The 19,314-nt window shown below is 45.7% G+C and overlaps 1 protein-coding gene across 1 annotated transcript in view; it reads right to left on the reverse strand.

Moving 5' to 3' along the window:
* The window catches only part of LOC145875823 (uncharacterized), a 369,621-nt gene that overhangs the window by 75,400 nt on the left and 274,907 nt on the right, over nt 1–19,314 (reverse strand). The window lies entirely within an intron of this gene.

Below are 19,314 nucleotides of genomic sequence, written 5' to 3' on the forward strand. Positions count from 1 at the left end.
TAGGGAAGGTAGGGGAGAGGAGGGGGTATAGGGAAGGTAGGGGAGAGGAGGGGGTATAGGGAAGGTAGGGGAGAGGAGGGGGTATAGGGAAGGTAGGGGAGAGGAGGGGGTATAGGGAAGGTAGGGGAGAGGAGGGGGTATAGGGAAGGTAGGGGAGAGGAGGGGGTATAGGGAAGGTAGGGGAGAGGAGGGGGTATAGGGAAGATAGGGGAGAGGAGGGGGTATAGGGAAGGTAGGGGAGAGGAGGAGGATATAGGGAAGGTTGGGGAGAGGAGGGGGTATAAGGAAGGTAGGGGAGAGGAGGGGGTATAGGGAAGGTAGGGGAGAGGAGGGGGGTATAGGGAAGGTAGGGGAGAGGAGGGGGGGTATAGGGAAGGTAGGGGAGAGGAGGGGGGGTATAGGGAAGGTAGGGGAGAGGAGGGGGTATAGGGAAGGTGGGGGAGAGGAGGGGGTATAGGGAAGGTAGGGGAGAGGAGGGGGTGTAGGGGAGAGGAGGGGGTATAGGGAAGGTAGGGGAGAGGAGGGGGTATAGGGAAGGTAGGGGAGAGGAGGGGGTATAGGGAAGGTAGGGGAGAGGAGGGGGTATAGGGAAGGTAGGGGAGAGGAGGGGGTATAGGGAAGGTAGGGGAGAGGAGGGGGTATAGGGAAGGTAGGGGAGAGGAGGGGGTATAGGGAAGATAGGGGAGAGGAGGGGGTATAGGGAAGGTAGGGGAGAGGAGGAGGATATAGGGAAGGTTGGGGAGAGGAGGGGGTATAAGGAAGGTAGGGGAGAGGAGGGGGTATAGGGAAGGTAGGGGAGAGGAGGGGGGTATAGGGAAGGTAGGGGAGAGGAGGGGGGGTATAACGAAGGTAGGGGAGAGGAGGGGGTATAGGGAAGGTAGGGGAGAGGAGGGGGTATAGGGAAGGTAGGGGAGAGGAGGGGGTATAGGGAAGGTACGGGAGAGGAGGAAGCATAGGGAAGGTAGGGAGAGGAGGGGGGTATAGGGAAGGTAGGGGAGAGGAGGGGGTATAGGGAAGGTAGGAGAGAGGAGGGGGGTATAGGGAAGGTAGGGGAGAGGAGGGGGTATACTGAAGGTAGGGGAGAGGAGGGGGTATAGGGAAGGTAGGGGAGAGGAGGGGGTATAGGGAAGGTAGGGGAGAGGAGGGGGTATAGGGAAGGTAGGGGAGAGGAGGGGGGTATAGGGAAGGTAGGGGAGAGGAGGGGGGTATAGGGAAGGTAGGGGAGAGGAGGGGGGTATAGGGAAGGTAGGGGAGAGGAGGGGGTATAGGGAAGGTAGGGGGGAGGAGGGGGTATAGGGAAGGTAGGGGAGAGTAGGGGTATAGGGAAGGTAGGGGAGAGGAGGAGGATATAGGGAAGGTTGGGGAGAGGAGGGGGTATAAGGAAGGTAGGGGAGAGGAGGGGGTATAGGGAAGGTAGGGGAGAGGAGGGGGGTATAGGGAAGGTAGGGGAGAGGAGGGGGGGTATAGGGAAGGTAGGGGAGAGGAGGGGGGGTATAGGGAAGGTAGGGGAGAGGAGGGGGTATAGGGAAGGTAGGGAGAGGAAGGGGGGTATAACGAAGGTAGGGGAGAGGAGGGGGTATAGGGAAGGTAGGGGAGAGGAGGGGGTATAGGGAAGGTAGGGGAGAGGAGGGGGTATAGGGAAGGTACGGGAGAGGAGGAAGCATAGGGAAGGTAGGGAGAGGAGGGGGGTATAGGGAAGGTAGGGGAGAGGAGGGGGTATAGGGAAGGTAGGAGAGAGGAGGGGGGTATAGGGAAGGTAGGGGAGAGGAGGGGGTATACTGAAGGTAGGGGAGAGGAGGGGGTATAGGGAAGGTAGGGGAGAGGAGGGGGTATAGGGAAGGTAGGGGAGAGGAGGGGGTATAGGGAAGGTAGGGGAGAGGAGGGGGGTATAGGGAAGGTAGGGGAGAGGAGGGGGGTATAGGGAAGGTAGGGGAGAGGAGGGGGGTATAGGGAAGGTAGGGGAGAGGAGGGGGTATAGGGAAGGTAGGGGGGAGGAGGGGGTATAGGGAAGGTAGGGGAGAGTAGGGGTATAGGGAAGGTAGGGGAGAGGAGGGGGTATAGGGAAGGTAGGTGAGAGGAGGGGGGTATAGGGAAGGTAGGGGAGAGGAGGGGGTATACTGAAGGTAGGGGAGAGGAGGGGGTATAGGGAAGGTAGGGGAGAGGAGGGGGTATAGGGAAGGTAGGGGAGAGGAGGGGGTATAGGGAAGGTAGGGGAGAGGAGGGGGGTATAGGGAAGGTAGGGGAGAGGAGGGGGGTATAGGGAAGGTAGGGGAGAGGAGGGGGGTATAGGGAAGGTAGGGGAGAGGAGGGGGTATAGGGAAGGTAGGGGGGAGGAGGGGGTATAGGGAAGGTAGGGAGAGGGGGGTATAGGGAAGGTAGGGGAGAGGAGGGGGGTATAGGGAAGGTAGGGGAGAGCAGGGGGGTATAGGGAAGGTAGGGGTGAAGAGGGGGTATAGGGAAGGTAGGGGAGAGGAGGGGGTATAGGGAAGGTAGGGGAGAGGAGGGGGTATAGGGAAGTTAGGGGAGAGGAGGGGGGTATAGGGAAGGTAGGGGAGAGGAGGGGGTATAGGGAAGGTAGGGGAGAGGAGATGAAAATGAAAGACTTCGTGTCAGGTAAGGAGCAGGTATGATCTAGGATCAGGTCCCCCCTCTCCATGTAATCTGATTCATTATGATCTAGGATCAGGTCCCCCCTCTCCATGTAATCTGATTCATTTAGATATAGGATCAGGTCCCCCCCTCTCCATGTTATGTGATTCATTATGATATAGGATCAGGTCCCCCTCTCCATGTAATCTGATTCATTATGATCTAGGATCCGGTCCCTCCTCTCCATGTAATCTGATTCATTATGATATAGGATCAGGTCCCCCCTCTCAATGTAATCTGATTCTGTATGATATAGGATCAGGTCCCCCCTCTCCATGTAATCTGATTCATTATAATCTAGGATCAGGTCCCCCCTCTCCATGTAATCTGATTCATTATGATCTAGGATCAGGTCCCCCCTCTCCATGTAATCTGATTCATTATGATCTAGGATCAGGTCCCCCCTCTCCATGTAATCTGATTCATTATGATCTAGGATCAGGTCCCCCCTCTCCATGTAATCTGATTCATTATAATCTAGGATAAAGTCCCCCCTCTCCATGTAATCCAAATCATTATGATCTAGGATCAGGTCCCCCCTCTCCATGTAATCTGATTCATTATGATCTAGGATCAGGTCCCCCCTCTCCATGTAATCTGATTCATTATGATATAGGATCAGGTCCCCCCTCTCCATGTAATCTGATTCATTATGATATAGGATCAGGTCCCCCCTGTCCATATAATCTGAGTCATTATGATATAGGATCAGGTCCCCCCTCTCCATGTAATCTGATTCATTATGATCTAGGATCAGGTCCCCCCTCTCCATGTAATCTGATTCATTTAGATATAGGATCAGGTCCCCCCCTCTCCATGTTATGTGATTCATTATGATATAGGATCAGGTCCCCCTCTCCATGTAATCTGATTCATTATGATCTAGGATCCGGTCCCTCCTCTCCATGTAATCTGATTCATTATGATATAGGATCAGGTCCCCCCTCTCAATGTAATCTGATTCTGTATGATATAGGATCAGGTCCCCCCTCTCCATGTAATCTGATTCATTATAATCTAGGATCAGGTCCCCCCTCTCCATGTAATCTGATTCATTATGATCTAGGATCAGGTCCCCCCTCTCCATGTAATCTGATTCATTATGATCTAGGATCAGGTCCCCTCTCTCCATGTAATGTGATTCATTATGATCTAGTATCAGGTCCCCCTCTCCATGTAATCTGATTCATTATGATCTAGGATCAGGTCCCCCCTCTCCATGTAATCTGATTCATTATAATCTAGGATAAAGTCCCCCCTCTCCATGTAATCCAAATCATTATGATCTAGGATCAGGTCCCCCCTCTCCATGTAATCTGATTCATTATGATCTAGGATCAGGTCCCCCCTCTCCATGTAATCTGATTCATTATGATATAGGATCAGGTCCCCCCTCTCCATGTAATCTGATTCATTATGATATAGGATCAGGTCCCCCCTGTCCATATAATCTGAGTCATTATGATATAGGATCAGGTCCCCCCTCTCCATGTAATCTGATTCATTATGATATAGGATCAGGTCCCCCTCTCCATGTAATCTTATTCATTATAATCTAGGATCAGGTTCCCCCCTCCATGTAATCTGATTCATTATGATCTAGGATCAGGTCCCCCCCTCTCCATGTAATCTGATTCATTATGATCTAGGATCAGGTCCCCCCTGTCCATGTAATCTGATTCATTATGATCTAGGATCAGGTCCCCCTCTCTCCATGTAATCTGATTCATTATGATCTAGGATCAGGTCCCCCCTCTCCATGTAACCTGATTCATTATGATCTAGGATCAGGTCCCCCTCTCCATGTAATCTGATTCATTATGATCTAGGATTAGGTCCCACCCTCACAAAGTAATCTGATTCATTATGATATAGGATCAGGTCCCCCCTCTCCATGTAAACTGATTCATTATGATCTAGGATCAGGTCCCCCCTCTCCATGTAATCTGATTCATTATGATCTAGGATCAGGTCCCCCCTCTCCATGTAATCTGATTCATTATGATATAGGATCAGGTCCGCCCCTCCATGTAATCTGATTCATTATGATCTAGGATCAGGTCCCCCCTCTCCATGTAATCTGATTCATTATGATCTAGGATCAGGTCCTCACTCTCCATGTAATCTGATTCATTATAATCTAGGATCTTTTTATTTATATAGGTAGATTGGATGGGCTTTTTACAGATCTACAATGTACAGCTGCAGCGATCGGTTAGCTGCTCAGATAGCTGATGTTTAAAGTTAGTGAGGGAGCAATAAGTCTCCGGCTTCAGCGATTTTTGCAATTCATTCCAATCATTGGCAGCAGAGAACTGGAAGGGAAGGGGGCCAAAGGAGGTGTTGGCTTTGGGGATGACCAGTGAGATCTATCTGCTGGAGAGCGTGCTACGGGTGGGTGTTGTTATTGTGACCAGTGAGCTGAGTTAACCTCTTACATCTAGACGTTCCGCTAGCGGAACACCTGCTCCAATATCCAATGATAGGCGTGGCGCGAATTACAAATTCCTCAAAAATACAAAAACTTCAATTTTTCAAACATACGACTATTTCACAGCATTTTAAAGACAAGACTCTCCTTTATCTAACCACACTGTCCGATTTCAAAAAGGCTTTACAGCGAAAGCAAAACATTAGATTATGTCAGCAGAGTGCCAAGCCAGAAATAATCAGACACCCATTTTTCAAGCTAGCATATAATGTCACAAAAACCCAGAAGACAGCTAAATGCAGCACTAACCTTTGATGATGTTCATCAGATGACACACCTAGGACATTATGTTATACAATACATGCATGTTTTGTTCAATCAAGTTCATATTTATATCAAAAAACAGCTTTTTACATTAGCATGTGACGTTCAGAACTAGCATACCCCCCGCAAACTTCCGGGGAATTTGCTAACAATTTACTAAATTACTCACGATAAACGTTCACAAAAAGCATAACAATTATTTTAAGAATTATAGATACAGAACTCCTCTATGCACTCGATATGTCCGATTTTAAAATAGCTTTTTGGTGAAAGCACATTTTGCAATATTCTAAGTACATAGCCCAACCATCACGGGCTAGCTATTTAGACACCCGGCAAGTTTAGCACTCACCAATATCAGATTTACTATTATAAAAGTTTGATTACCTTTTGTTGTCTTCGTCAGAATGCACTCCCAGGACTGCTACTTCAATAACAAATGTTGGTTTGGTCCAAAATAATTCATCGTTATATCCGAATAGCGGCGTTTTGTTCGTGCATCAAAGATGCTATCCGAATGGTAAATAAGGGTCGTGCGCATGGCGCAATTCGTGACAAAAAAAATCTAAATATTCCATTACCGTACTTCGAAGCATGTCAACCGCTGTTTAAAATCCATTTTTATGCCATTTTTCTCGTAAAAAAGCGATAATATTCTGACTGGGAATGTCCATTTAGCTAAACAGAGGAAAGAAAACAAAGCTTTCGGTCGACGCGGGCACAAGCCTGAGTCTCACAGTACTGTAACCAGCCACTACCCAAACGCGCTACTTTGTTTCAGCCAGAGCCTGCAAAGCCACGATTCAGCGTTTTGCCGCCTTCTGAGAACCTATGGCAGCCGTAGGAAGTATCACGGGACAGCTAAGATCCTCACTCTTCAATAAACAGAGACAAGAAGAACGACACCTTGTCAGACAGGCCATTTCCTGCATGAAATCTTGTCAGGTTTTTGCCTGCCAAATGAGTTCTGTTATACTCACAGACACCATTCAAACAGTTTTAGAAACTTTAGGGTGTTTTCTATCCATGTGTAATAAGTATATGCATATTCTAGTTACTGGGTAGGAGTGGTAACCAGATTAAATCGGGTACGTTTTTTATCCAGCCGTGTCAATACTGCCCCCTATCCTAAACAGGTTAAACTACTCAGTCTGCCCCCCAGAGGGTGTAAGATTCTGGTTGAATGAAGCAGACGGAGAGCCAGCCTACAATTGGTCAGAATGTTTATTTACGAGAGCTCTGAATATCATACAATGTACACAGCCTTTTATACCTGACATTTGGTCACACCATATGTCATACCCCTTACAAATGCCCCTCCTCTTCTTTAACACTGTCAATGCTTATATACAAGTCTTCTCCATCTCATACATTGCTTATCATATCCTGCCCCATGTTACATAATCTACTGCAAGCCTAAAGGTTTCTCCCCTCCCTGGGTGGGGAGACCTTCTTCCAGTTATCAGTTTCACAGTGGTCACAAGTTGTCTGCTGTCTGGTTGCTTACATTACTAAATCATTAAGCTTCAACTTTTCCGACACACACACATTAGTACATTCATCTTATAATCACTCGGTTATACCTTTTCAGGGTGAAATCATTTAGTCAAACCTTTAATCATATTATTTCCATTACAATCCACCCTATTGGCTAAATATTTCACATACACTATAACACATCTATTTTTATTGGATTCAGAAATGTCACACAAAATCAAACTAGATCAAAGAAAACGAATACATGTATTTTCATTACATACTTATCAATGACTGTTCTAAGCCTATGTCCATTCATAACTCTTCGGATTAGGATTTTTGCTATGACCTTCATTTAGAGAAACAGTGTTCCCAAACATTAAAGATGGTCTCGTCTAACATGGGCTCCTCGTAATTGAATGAATCCTCCACCAGGCTCGGCGGTAGGTAATTGTCATCCCACTGGTCTGAACTTTGAATCGGTCCATATCTCACCATCTGCTCCGTCATCGATCTCTCCAGAGCCCTGGAAATGAGACCTCTCGCACAAGGGACCAAACAACAACCACATAATATCAACACAGTCATACAGGTGAAAGCAGCCCACAACACAGTGATTACAACCTTTTTCCATTTTCCAAACGTACTATCAAACCATCCCGTGAGTGCCGTGTCCACCCCGGAATTTTCTGCTAACTCCTGAGCTAAATTGTTTAGACCGGCCAGGGCCTTGGTCACTGATCCATCTGGAGCTGTGTTCTTAGGGATGAAAGTACAGCATTCAGATCCGAACATCACACACACACCACCCTTTTCAGCCAGAAGCATATCCAAAGCTATTCTATTCTGCAATACCATCAAAGTGGTCGCAGCTGCCTGTTCTGCTAACCCTTGAATTGCCTCTCTGGTATAGTTGATGAAACGCTGTTGGTTATAATAAATGTAATTTATCCAATCCACATTTTTATTGAGAGTCGACCACCAAAAAAGACTTGATTCCAATCCAGCCCATATCTGATTCCTAGCTTTAAACTCATCAGGCACCCCCCTTGGAACCCCAATGCTATCAATGTAAATTCTATCATCAAAGGACCCTGATGGAGCACTCCTCCCCTCTCTTTCACCTGGCACTAGGTCTTTGTGTTGTATAAGGGTGAAGGGCATGCCTAACTGTACCAATGCACAAATACCAGTCCAATTTGCAGGCAGGTTTGGCCACAGCTTCATACCTCCACACAACCACCAGACATCCGCTCTCGGCCTTTTTATCTTACTAAAGTCCTCGGAACTCAACCACCCAGTCAGGTCCCTCATTGTCTCGTCAGTTGTAACATTCTCTGTCCTATTGCATGTTCTTACTTCCCCTACGTTCCATCCGTGTGTGTTGTGTCGAGCCACACAATAATAGTCTCCTCCTGCGACTGTGAAAGGGGGAAGTCTGGATCTAATGGGCACATAGGATACAGATAATGCAGATCAGTGCAACTGTCTGGCTTCCTTGCCTTCATGAACAGCTTTACCATTCAGGCCATTCCCCTTGGTAAATTAATTCCATCGAGTAGAAAGGGGATGGTTGTCAACTGAAGTTTGGCTGTTGCGCAGGCATAACCTTCTTCTTTAGCTACTGATCTAGCTGTATACTGAATCCATTCCAGCCATAGGTTGGAATCCCCAAACCAAGTCTCCACCTCAATCACTTCCTTAAGATCTTTTGTCTGAACTATCCTCACCGGTCCTTGGCTCTGGATGACTACACGGGTAATGTCCGTTTTATCAGGGGTACTACTGGTATTCTGGCTGGCGGTAGAACTATCTCCTGTCCTAACCTCTACTACTCGGAATGGTACCGCAGTGTCGACAATGGTCTGGTCAAGGCCAACATACCATAACCCTAAATCCTCTTTCTTTATGCTTTTAATGGTCATTCCTATCTTCAAGCAATACTTCCCTTGCTCTGGATTGCAGTCAAAAACCCTGGCCTTCATTATACTCCATCTGTTTCTATATATATATCTATATCCCAACTACCCTAATCGTGTCCACCCAGTAAGTTGGGACCGCTTCTTCCCATTTAATATACTTATCTATTATAAAAAAATGTTTTTTTTAAGTAGTTTGTTATCCAATAGGCTACAAAGTTTTTCCGAACCTGCTATACTATCCCCCTGTTGACACATGGCTCTGCCCTTGTGTCAATCTTGCCGCATCTCTAAACAATGACTTAGGTAGTATTGGTAACTTATCATGATACCAAATACCGTCCTTATATAAATTGCTCCTAACTTCTCCCATTTTGAAATCCCTTTCACTGGTGCTCTAGACTGACAATTTTAATATAGCTTTGTCTATGTTTACTTCCAATTTTAAGAACTGCTGTGTCGACGGCTGCGGTTTAAGACCTGCCTTTTTCGTTTCCGCATCTGCTTTTCTGTTGTTGCCACGATTCAGATTTTTGCCGCCTTCTGAGAGCCTATGGGAGCCGTAGGAAGTGTCACGTTATAGCAGAGATCCTCAGTCTTCAATAAACAGAGGCAAGATGAACGACACCTTGTCAGACAGGCCACTTCCTGCATGAAATCTTCTCAGGTTTTTGCCTGCCATATGAGTTCTGTTATACTCACAGACACCATTCAAACAGTTTTAGAAACTTTAGGGTGTTTTCTATCCAAAGCCAATAATTATATGCATATTCTAGTTACTGGGCAGGAGTAGTAACCAGATTAAATCGGGTACATTTTTTATCCAGCCGTGTCAATACTGCCCCCTAGCCCTAACAGGTTAAATTACTTTAGAGAGTATACAGACCTTCATACCCACTCTCAGACCACCATAGTATGGTCCCAAGTCATGGGAGCTTGCCTGAGGTATTTTGGGATGTTTGAAAAAAATCCCTTCCCTTCCCTACTTAAGAGAGTCATAGTTACTCACACATTTTACCCGAGTTCATTGATGGCTCATCATGTCTATATTTTGGGATGGTTCTTAACAAAGGGGTGTACATTTGGTTTTTATATTTCATGTTTAATATTCATGTAAGATTTAGTAATCATAATTATTTATGCAACCAACTGACAATTTTTGGTACAATTTATATTGACATTGCTGCCCTGCTTTTAGAATATCAGGGTTCATTCTCAGATGTGCCAACCCAAATGTACTAGAGCATGACATTGGGGACTGGGCCCCGTTCCAACAACATGCCTATCTAGTGAACCCTGAAAAGAGAGAGAAGCTCCGCAGTGAGGTGGAAAGTTACTATGGATATTGCAGGAGTTTCCTCTTGAAATCAGACATGTCCGTGGTAAGGACAACTTGGTTTCTGATTGTCTCAAGGGTGGGCAGTCAAAAAGATTTGTGTTTTGTCAGTGCATTACAATTTATTTTGACTGCACGATTTTCCGTATTGGAGATGAGTTTTGTTTGGGTTCCAAGGGGATGAGAGTTCTAGAAGCTAGTGGTATTTAGAAAGATGAGAATTCTAGAAGCTAGTGAGTTTTAGGATTCTATAGTAAGAAAAATGATTTTTTTTAAATTAGATTGTATATTATTATTTAGAAATGTGTTTTTCTTGTTTTTAATTGTTGACACTTCTCGCTCGTTAGCACGTATAGCCCGTTAGCACGTTTAGCTCGTTAGCCCGTCTAGCTCGTTAGCCCGTCTAGCTAGTTAGCCCGTCTAGCTCGTAAGCACGTCTAGCTCGTTAGCATGTATAGCCCTTTTAGCCCGTCTAGCACGTCTAGCTCCGTCAGCACGTCTAGCTCCGTCAGCACGTCTAGCTCGTCTAGCTCGTTAGCACGTAGGACGCACTGATTGGTGTCACCTCGTTAGTCAGTATGTGTTACACCTGTGCTGGCTTGTCCATCTCGTTAGTGGGAAGGTGTTTCACCTGAGCTGGTCCAGGTTCTATTTAAGAGTGTCTGGCCCAGTGCTCCAGTTGTCTTGATACATGTGGAGAGTCAACACCTTTAGTTGCTCCACCTTTTTGGTTTACTTCCTGTCTTTAAGTTTGGTGTGGGTTTTTCTTTTGTTTTCCTCTTCTTGGGCAGATTTAGTGGGTCTCATGGTGGGTGTCTTTTAGGTCCCAGTTGTTGTTACTAGTCAACATCCAGTGGACACCCCCATAGTGTCTTTCAGAGCCCCTCCTAAAAAAACAAGTTATATTTTGGGTTGGATATAGCATCATATTGTTGATATTTTAATCAATGGCATTTCCTTACAATGCTCATTAGTCTTTCAGTTGTTATTATTGTTTTTTATCCTCATATTTGTGTACTAAATATTTCTGATTATTTTCATAGTTTTTTCCTGTGAAGCCATTGTGTTGCATCCATGTCTGACATGTGCTGTATAAATAAAGCTTGATTTGACTTGAACATATTGCAAAACTAATGAACCCTATGACCGACCAATCAACAGACTCTTGGTCCACCTTAGTATGAAAAACTGTATCAATCCCACTTTTCCAGCCTGCTGAAGGCGTGGTGGAGTGGTAAACACCACCCCCGGCTCTACCAGGGGCTTGAGGTGGTCTCCCACAGCTCTGCTTATGTCATGTTCTGTGGCCTTGCTGTTCCATTTATTAACTGCCCCTGCAACACAGAAACACATTTAGTCATATTATATAAAACACTCAAAGTAATGGATATGGAGCATCTATGGTCTCAGTTACACCTGGCACCTAAATGTGACTTCTGTCATCTGATCACTCCAAGCTGCATTAGGTTCAGATCTACCAGGATGGGCCTTTGACAGTCTGGACGCAGTCAGGCCACTGAATATGCATAAGCAATGTAAAGAGATGGGGTGAATGAGGGGAAAGGTACATTTTACACAAATTACCTTCATAATAAATCAAATGTTGTTGGTCACATACAGGTGTTCAGCAGATGTTATTGCAGGTGTAGTGAAATGCTTGTCCTTCTAGTTCCCACAGTGCAGTAATATCTAACAATTAATATCTAACAATTTCACAACAAATACCTAATACACACAAATCTAAGTAAAGGAATGGAATTAGGAATATATAAATATATGGATAAACAATGTCAGAGCAGCATAGACTGAGATACAGTTTATACATATGAGATGAGAAATGATATGCAAACATTATTAAAGGGCCAATGATTTCATGATGCCTGTTTAACAGTCTGATGGTCTGGAGATAGAAGCTGTTTATCAGTCTGATGGCCTGGAGATAGAAGCTGTTTAACAGTCTGATGGTCTGGAGATAGAAGCTGTTTAACAGTCTGATGGCCTGGAGATAGAAGCTGTTTAACAGTCTGATGGTCTGGAGATAGAAGCTGTTTAACAGTCTGATGGCCTGGAGATAGAAGCTGTTTAACAGTCTGATGGCCTGGAGATAGAAGCTGTTTAACAGTCTGATGGCCTGGAGATAGAAGCTGTTTATCAGTCTGATGGTCTGGAGATAAAAGCTGTTTAACAGTCTGATGGCCTGGAGATAGAAGCTGTTTATCAGTCTGATGGCCTGGAGATAGAAGCTGTTTATCAGTCTGATGGCCTGGAGATAGAAGCTGTTTTTCAGTCTTTCAGTTCCAGCTTTGATGCACCTGTACTGACCTCACCTTCTGGATGATAGCAGGCTGAACAGGCAGTGGCTCGGGTAATAACAAAGAAGAAATGTGTGTGCCTGAGGGGAAATTAACTTTCATACAGCCAAAAGGGGTGAGAAATTACACCCATATCAGTGGACAATTTGCACTAATGTAAATAAATATAGATGATGGAACATATTCCCTTTAGCTGACGTGATGAACCGCTAAGGGGACATAAATATTTACCATCTAAACCATGTGTGACCTCTCACCTCTCTGGCTGTAGAAGTGTTCTTCCTAACCAGTCCCTCAACAGCTCTCTGACTGAGCTCCACCCTCACTGGGTCTTCAGAGGAGAGGAAGGCTGAGTAGGGATGGAAGGATGAATGGATCAGTCAGTCAATAAAGTGTAGAGCTGCTGTCTATGCTGTCTGACTAAATCACTATTTTAGTAGTTCATTAAAGTAAATAAGGCTTTATGACTGCTGAATACCAACTATCAATCACTTAGATCATGTATTTTCAGGTAGAGATACATCCTTGGGACGTCCCTAGCCCATTGAAGTTGACATTTAAAATGGTTAAGGTTAGGGTTTAAGGTTAGGGTTTAGGGTAGGATGTCCCAAGGATCCCAGATAGAATAATGCACAATGGTCAATGCTGTCTCTTTTACATAGCAGGTGATGAGTTCTGAATATTAAATATCCTTATTATGTGAAATTGTATGAAACAATAATGTATGTTGATGCTAATATGATGTACAATATTCCATCATGTTTCTATCTGATAACAATAGTAATATATTTAATATGACAAATACAATTTTTTAATAGTATCACTAATTCATTTTAATTAACTTAATCATTATGATTCAACATCAGTTCACCGTCTCACCTCATACTGTATTGGAGCAGCAGCAGCTGACTGCCCAGTTCAACATCAGTTCACCGTCTCACCTCATACTGTATTGGAGCAGCAGCAGCTGACTGCCCAGTTCAACATCAGTTCACCGTCTCACCTCATACTGTATTGGAGCAGCAGCAGCTGACTGCCCAGTTCAACATCAGTTCATCGTCTCACCTCATACTGTATTGGAGCAGCAGCAGCTGACTGCCCAGTTCAACATCAGTTCACCGTCTCACCTCATACTGTATTGGAGCAGCAGCAGCTGACTGCCCAGTTCAACATCAGTTCACCGTCTCACCTCATACTGTATTGGAGCAGCAGCGGCTGACTGCCCGGTTCAACATCAGTTCACCATCTCACCTCATACTGTATTGGAGCAGCAGCAGCTGACTGCCCGGTTCAACATCAGTTCACCGTCTCACCTCATACTGTATTGGAGCAGCAGCAGCTGACTGCCCAGTTCAACATCAGTTCACCGTCTCACCTCATACTGTATTGGAGCAGCAGCGGCTGACTGCCCAGTTCACCGTCTCACCTCATACTGTATTGGAGCAGCAGCAGCTGACTGCCCAGTTCAACATCAGTTCACCGTCTCACCTCATACTGTATTGGAGCAGCAGCAGCTGACTGCCCAGTTCAACATCAGTTCACCGTCTCACCTCATACTGTATTGGAGCAGCAGCGGCTGACTGCCCAGTTCAACATCAGTTCACCGTCTCACCTCATACTGTATTGGAGCAGCAGCGGCTGACTGCCCAGTTCAACATCAGTTCACCGTCTCACCTCATACTGTATTGGAGCAGCAGCGGCTGACTGCCCAGTTCAACATCAGTTCACCGTCTCACCTCATACTGTATTGGAGCAGCAGCGGCTGACTGCCCAGTTCAACATCAGTTCACCGTCTCACCTCATACTGTATTGGAGCAGCAGCAGCTGACTGCCCAGTTCAACATCAGTTCACCGTCTCACCTCATACTGTATTGGAGCAGCAGCAGCTGACTGCCCAGTTCAACATCAGTTCACCGTCTCACCTCATACTGTATTGGAGCAGCAGCAGCTGACTGCCCAGTTCAACATCAGTTCACCGTCTCACCTCATACTGTATTGGAGCAGCAGCAGCTGACTTGATCGTTGATGCTAATCATCATGTTTGAATCTGAGAGTAAATAGAGCCGACTACACTCTAAAAATTAAGGGTTCAACTGGAGTTGTTCTCAGATCCCCTAAGAACCGTAGGGTTCTTGGTCAATGAAAAACAGCCCCAAAAGGTTCTTCAAAGAACTTGTTAGAAGGTGGGTTCATCGAGGAACCTCCATTGTTGCTGGACTTCTTCCGGGAACTTCGCAATTACAACTGAAAACGATGGTGACAAGTTTGGATGCGACAACAGTTAAAAAGGTTAAGTTGGGTTGATGTTTGGCTCTGAATATGTCTCGAAATAATGTATTATAATAATATAACATACTAATAATGAATAACGAAGACAATGATAGTTTTCTGTGAATATCTTCCATAACGTTACGATAGTTAATGAACGTAAATAATAGAAAGCCGGGTTTGACCGTCGGCGTTGTATGAGCTACAGTACAGTACCGTTAGCTAGCTAGCTAACGTTATGTCCTAACTAGGCACAACTAGGTTTGGATTATTTCCTCAACTATATTCTTTCCCATATATTGTATATCGTTTCCATAAAGCCAACATGGCTTTACACTCATTAATGTAAGTTTCCAATCTAGATCAGTTCTCACTTTTGTGATAATAAACTAGCTAACGTTAGCTTCGTTAGCTAACTAACTAACTAACTAACTAACTAAGGACGGTGACCTGTCCAGACGAGATGTTACAACGAACTGAATCGTCAATGGAGGTCTTCCTCTTTATATAGGCTGCTACAGCATGCAATACTATTAACTCACAAGGGGGCATAACGTGACATGTACAATACTATCCCATTTTGGAAATGTTACATGGACAATACTATCCCATTTTGGAAACGTTACATGGACAATACTATCCCATTTTGGAAACGTTACATGTCCGCCCCCTTGTGGAGGGAAATTAATATCTTAGATGGTAGCTGTAGATGGGATTCAAATGCATAATGGTATTAATACAGTGTCTAGACTACCTCTTTTGTATAAATGCCCTTCAGAATCCAAACACAGTATTGCCACGCAGCAAAATGTTGCGTATAATCTTTCAAGTCAGCCTGATAAAATATTGAACAATTTGTGTACAAAGATATCTTGAAATGTGATATTAGGGCTGTATGGCAGTACTGTTACTGTATGGCAGTACTGTATTGGCTAGTGCTTTCTCCAATATGTTCTTCTATTTTATATTATATTATTTGTCGATGCCTATAATCTTTCAATATTTATTTAATATATATATATATATATATACATTAATGCTTGTAAGACTATTCTTTGACACATTTTCTCTTCCTTTGAAACTCTTATAGGACAGAACATGGACACAATGCAATTGGGATCAAGAAGAAGGTACAGATATGTTGTAGGACAGCTGCATTTGAAGTGTACATTTAACCTACATAACAGTCAATACAAACATAGAACATCACCCAAAACACACAAAACAAACACTCCCTGCCACGCTACAATAACAAATAACCCCTTTTACTGGTCAGGACGTGACAGTACCCCACCCCCCCCAAAGGTGCAGACCCCGAAATGCACCTCAAACAAAAAAAACCCACAAAAACAACCCCAAACCTAAAGGGAGGAAAGGGAGGGTGGCCACCGTCAAGGACGGTTCCTGTGCTACACCCCCCCATCCCAATCCTCCCCCCACGGATGTGGCTCTGGGCGTAGCTCCCGTTCCGTAGACTCTAGGCTGGGGAGCGTCGCTGCAGACACCTGGCTGGGGAGCATCTCTGCCGGCTCCGGACTGTAGGCCGTCTCTGCCGGCTCCGGACTGTAGGCCGTCTCTGCAGGCTCCGGACTGTAAACTGTCGCCGGAAGCTCTGAGCGGGGAACTGTTGCCGGAAGCTCCGAACAGGGAACTGTCACCGGAAGCTCTAGACGGGGAACTGTCGCCGGAAGCTCTGGACGGGGAACTGTCGTGGGAAGCTCTGGACGGGGAACTGTCGTGGGAAGCTCTGGACGGGGAACTGTCGCCGGAAGCTCTGGACGGGGAACTGTCGTGGGAAGCTCTGGACGGGGAACTGTCACCGGAAGCTCTGGACGGGGAACTGTCGCCGGAAGCTCTGGACGGGGAACTGTCGCCGGAAGCTCTGGACGGGGAACTGTCGTGGGAAGCTCTGGACGGGGAACTATCGCCGGAAGCTCTGGACGGGGAACTGTCGCCGGAAGCTCTGGACGGGGAACTATCGCCGGAAGCTCTGGACGGGGAACTGTCGCCGGAAGCTCTGGACGGGGAACTGTCGCCGGAAGCTCTGGACGGGGAACTATTGCCGGAAGCTCTGGACGGGGAACTGTCGCCGGAAGCTCTGGACGGGGAACTGTCGTGGGAAGCTCTGGACGGGGAACTGTCGTGGGAAGCTCTGGACGGGGAATGCGCACTGGAGGCCTGATGCGTGGGGCTGGCTTTGGAGGCGCCAGACTAGTAACACGCACCACAGGGCTAGTGCGAGGAGCAGAAACAGGACGTACTGGACTGAGCAGGCGCACTGGAGGCCTGATGCGTGGGAATGGCTTTGGAGGCGCCGGGCTAGTGCGAGGAGCAGGAACAGGACATACTGGACTGAGCAGGCGCACTGGAGGCCTGATGCGTGGGGCTGGCTTTGGAGGCGCCAGACTAGTAACACGCACCACAGGGCTAGTGCGAGGAGCAGAAACAGGACGTACTGGACTGAGCAGGCGCACTGGAGGCCTGATGCGTGGGAATGGCTTTGGAGGCGCCGGGCTAGTGCGAGGAGCAGGAACAGGACATACTGGACTGAGCAGGCGCATTGGAGGCCTGATGCGTGGGACTGGCTTTGGAGGCGCCAGACTAGTGACACGCACCTCAGGGCTAGTGCGAGGAGCAGGAACAGGACGTACTGGGCTATGGAGGCGTACCGGAGATCTGGAGCTCAGGGCTGGCACACACCGTCCTGGCTGGATGGTCACTATAGCCCGGCACGGGCAGTTGGTAGAGGATGGTGTTTGCAACGCCAGGGTTGTGGGTTTGATTCCCACGGGGGGCCAGTACAACAACAACAAAAATTCATGAAATGAAATGTATGCATTCACTACTGTAAGTCGCTCTGGATAAGAGCGTCTGCTAAATAACTAAAATGTAAAATGTAAAAAAAATGTCATGAAAAGCACTATACAAAGTAAATGTATTATGTATTATGGTCTGACATTCCTGCAGAAATGTTGCAATTTTGTAATGTGTTTTGTTTGGTAAATTGTTTTGTTAATATGAATTTACATTTGTGGTGCCACTAAATAAACAATGAATTATTTAAATCAATACTGTCAATATTGCTATTATTAATATTAAAATATGTTTTTATAATGGAGGGAGGGTGGACAGGGAGTTTAAAAAATGAACCCCAAAAGGTTCTTTGAGGAACCATGATAAGGGGTTCTTCAAAGAACTTAGAGGTTCCCACAAAAGGTTCTTCAAATAACTTTTAGGGGTTCCCCCACAGTTTCAATTTGAAGAACCCCTACAGGATACTCCAGGAACCTTTACTTTTTAGAGTGTATATTGATAAAAGTCACCTTGTCCGAGAGACATTTACATAGTTATACACAGCCCAAATTGGGATGATTATTTTAGGGCGAAATAGCGGCCACAACAGACAGACCTGATATCGACCATAATTCAACATCCTTGGACGTCACGTGCTGAGTAGGTATGACCAAAGTTATTCTATTTGTCTACACTTGTAGTACATTTTTACACTATAATAAATGTTTATGATGCCACATCATCCGTTTTCAAAGGGAGTCGTTGGTTTTTAGTGGCAGTCGCTTTTGAGCTTTTTGTCTGAAAGTATTTTCTCAACTGCGATACCAACTCCAGTCAGCAGATGGCGATGTGCGTCTTTCAGGTGATTCTGCCACTGTGACGTATAATCTAGTGGACAGGACGCTTGTTCAGCATCAACAGCTAGTCAGCCACCTTGGTTCACTCTAACTTTATGGAAAAAGGTTTATTCAATAAATCTAGCAACTCCTCTCATACTGGGAAGAACCCCCCCCCCCCCCCCCCCCCCACAGGCCTTAAGGGCAGTTTTATTTCAAATGTAGTACCTGGATGGAGAAAATCCAATTAGCGTTTTATAGTTACATCGTTAGGGTAACTTAACCTAAAGTGGACACACTCCCATCAGTTTCTGAGACAACTGCCCAGACTTTGTAGACAGTTTAATAATGCTTAAAACTCATCTTTATCAAATGATCCATTAAAGATACCAACTCAAAACCTACGTTCGTCTACATATGGATTGTTTAAATTGAATCTAATTATATTCCCAGTATTACTTCATCAAATCTCTAGTAATCATTATACACGCATACAATTCATCATATTTTCATATATTCACAGAATCCATATAAAACGTAAGAAATTCTCAGGTACTCACAACAACCATTCCATTTGCTTTTTCAAGGACTCTCCAAACATACTCCCAGCAGAACAAAAAATTAACTTTTGTTTCCCGAACAATGACCATGGGATCCTCAACGGTTCTCTAACCTCCCAGAGACCACGGCAAAATCAAGCCCTACACCCAAACAAGGGCACTCCGTTCATCCACCTCTGGCCTGCTCGCCTCCCTACCTCTGAGGAAGCACAGTTCCCGCTCAGCCCAGTCAAAACTGTTCGCTGCTCTGGCACCCCAATGGTGGAACAAGCTCCCTCACGACGCCAGGACAGCGGAGTCAATCACCACCTTCCGGAGACACCTGAAACCCCACCTCTTCAAGGAATACCTGGGATAGGATAAGGTAATCCTTCTAACCCCCCCCCCTTAAAAGATTTAGATGCACTATT

Source organism: Salmo salar, unplaced genomic scaffold (assembly GCF_965601325.2).
Source record: "Salmo salar unplaced genomic scaffold, fSalSal1 ptg000360l, whole genome shotgun sequence".
NCBI lineage: Eukaryota > Metazoa > Chordata > Actinopteri > Salmoniformes > Salmonidae > Salmo > Salmo salar.